The following is a 3,290-nucleotide window of genomic DNA, read 5'->3' as shown; positions in this document are numbered from 1 at the left end:
CATTTGAGGAGTTTTTGTTTTTGTTTTTTTTAACCTAAGATATGTCCTACTGTGTATGTTGACACTGGCAATATTCATTGCTATGTAATTTAACAAAACCAAAAACCAAAAGGAGCTCTAGTGGTGTAGTGCCTAAGCCATTTGACTGCTAACCAGAAGGCTGGTGGTTCAAACCCACCAGCCACTCCTCAGAAGAAAGGTTGGACAATGTATTTCCATAGTGATAACCATAATATATTAATTAGAGTTATTTTTAAAGTGTCTGTTAAATAGTTCCAGTGTCTAGGAATATCTTTGATTCTGGTTCTGTTGGTTGCTTTTTCTTGTTGTAATAGCTGTTGTTTGTTGTTCAGTCAATTCCAGCTCATGCCAACACCATGAATACAGAGTAGAACTGGACCATAGCATTTTCAAAACTATGACATTTTGGAAGCAGTCACCAGGGCTGTTTTCCAAGGCACCTCTGCATGCATTCATACCACCAATCTTTGTGCCAGTAATAGAGAACTTTTATATACCCAAGAACTTCAAAAATAGTAGTATGCCTTTTTTTTTTTGCATGAATTTTTGATGAGTCTCACAATTTTTTTTTATTGAATATTAAGCATTGTAAATGCATAGTAAATGTTTAAAATAGTTTTAAAGCACCAGATGAGTATACTTCTTTTTATCTCACCTTGTAAATATGGGTTGTTGAATCCATATAGTCAGAAGTTGAGGCAGGTTTGTATGTAGCTATTACTGTAGTGACTTTTGGCAGACCACAGGCTTCAAATTATTTCATAATTAAACCACTGCTACTTACTGAGATTCTGGATGATCTGAGAGTTTTCAGTGTTTTTGTGACACCCTCAATTATCAGCAGGACCTGCATCTGTGCAACGCAGTGGATGTCTCTTCATTCTAGCCTTATGCAAGATGTTTGATTGGCCCAGATGAGGTTTCAGAGTTCTTATGACCAAGCTGATACTTAAGTTATATATATCCTTGCCTCAGAGATGGGCTTTTACAGCATTGCAGGCTCTTTTCCCATGGCAGCTGAACTCTGACTTGTATCAATAGGATGTTTTGGGTAAATCTCTGGGGTTTGAGGAAGTTTCCTGTCCCTTGTCCAGCTGTGGCAGATTTCTGACTTTTTGCCCTTTCCTGGCAACACATGGCTTTTGACCTTTTTGTGTGTGTAATTTTGTAATTTATATTTTAATCATTTGATATTTTAATTTTATTGATTTTTTTTTTTTTTGGGGGGGGTCCAAATGTCAAGTATGTTGATTTTGCCAATACTCTTTCAAAGTGCCTTGTTACATTATGTGTTCAATGATTTATACTAATTGAACATAATCTGTGGGACTGCTGAGAATATAAGCTGTGGATGCTTTCAATAAGAAAGTAATTTCTTTCTAACTAAAGTGGAATCATGTGTTACAGATTTACCATGATTTCTATTTAATTCAAAGATATTTTAAGGAACTCTTGCCTATATTGAGAGATTCAAGTGCAGCTCCTCATATTTCTTTGGAGCATTATATGTCCCTAGGCTAACAGTGGTTTTCATGTTTTCTTAAAATCTCATCGTTTTGTTTCAGTTTACATATCATTTATTTTTAGCTGGTTTATTTCTTTTTCTTTTCTTTGGATCCACCACTCATCTATCAGCTGTCTTACTGTGATGGTTTGTGTGTTGCTCATTCACTCACTCACTCACTGGCCTCAAGTTGGATCCAACTCATAGCCACCCTTCCTTGGGTTTCTGAGGCAATATCACTACAGAAGTAAATTGCCCAACATTCCTTTAGAGGAGTGGCTGGTGGGTTTGAACTGCCAGCCTTCGGATTAGCAGTCAAACACCTTAGGCACTACATCACCAGAGCTCCTTGTGTGTTGCTAGGAGGCTAGGAGTGTGTTCAAATACCAGCAGGGTCACCCATAGTGGACAGGTTTCAATGGAGCTTCCAGATGAAGAACAGACTGTGAAGAAGGATAAGACCATGAACCTCTGAAATATTTGGCCACTGAGAACCTTATGGATAGTCATGAAGAACTGTCTGATACATTACTGGGAAACTTTATGAGTAGCCCTGAATCATTGTCTGATCTAGTGTCAGAAAATGAGCCCCTTGGGTTGGAAGGCACTCAGAATATGATTGGGGAACAAATGCTTCCTCAAATTGACCTTAATAATGTTGATAGAGTAAAGCTCAGGACCTTCATTTGCTGATAGGGCACTCTCAAAATGGAAAGAAACAGATGCAAACATACAATAATAATGGAAACATGGAATGTATAAAGTATGAACCTAGGAATATTGGAAGTTCTCAAAAATGAAATGAAATATGTAAAGATTGATATCCTAGGCATTAGTGAGCTGAAATGGACTGGTTTTGGACATTTTGAATAAGATAATCATATGACTTACTATGCCAACAACATCAACTATGTCAGGAAAGACAAATTGAAGAGGAGTGGCATTGCATTCATCATCACAAAGAATTTTCAAGATCTATCTCAGTACAGTGTTGTCAATGATAGGATAATATCCATACACCTACAAAGAAGACCAGTTAATACTATTATTACTGAAATTTTCACACCAACTACAAAAGCCAAAGATGAAGCAATTAAAGATTTTTACTAACTTCTGCAGTCTGAAATTGAACAAACATGCAGTAAAGATGTATGGATAATAACTCGAAATTGGAATGCAAAAGTAGGAAATAAAGTAGAAGCATCAGTAGTTGGAAAATATGGCCTTGGTGACAGAAATAATGCTGGAGATCACATGATAGAATTTTGCAAGGCCAATGACTTATTCATTGCAAATATATTTTCAAACAACATAAAAGGTGACCTATGTGGGCTATCAAATCTGCTACATTTGTGGAAAGAAACATTAGAGAAGCACAATATCTTCAGTGAAAACAAGACCAGGAGCTGACTGTGGTACAGACAACCAATTGCTTTTATGTAAATTCAAGTTGAAATTTTAAAAAATATAAACAAATCCACACAAGTCAAAATACAACCTTGATTGTATTCCACTTGAATTTAGGGACCAACTTAAGAACAGATTTGATGAACACCAATTTCTGAACACTAGAAGAATTGTGGGATGACGTCAAGAACATTATACAAAACAAATGGTCATTAAAAAATACAGGAAATGAAGAAAATAATATAATAGATGTCAGAAGAGACTTTGAAACTTCCTCTTGAATGGAAACTAGCTAAGTTGAGTGCAAAACATGATGTAGTTTTGCAAAACAGAAGATTTCAAAGACAACTGGAAGAGA

The sequence above is a fragment of the Orycteropus afer genome, unplaced genomic scaffold, assembly GCF_000298275.1.
Source record: "Orycteropus afer afer isolate SDZICR_OR568_19922 unplaced genomic scaffold, OryAfe1.0 scaffold00391, whole genome shotgun sequence".
Classification (NCBI taxonomy): Eukaryota; Metazoa; Chordata; class Mammalia; order Tubulidentata; family Orycteropodidae; genus Orycteropus; species Orycteropus afer.
This window is presented reverse-complemented; position numbering follows the sequence as displayed.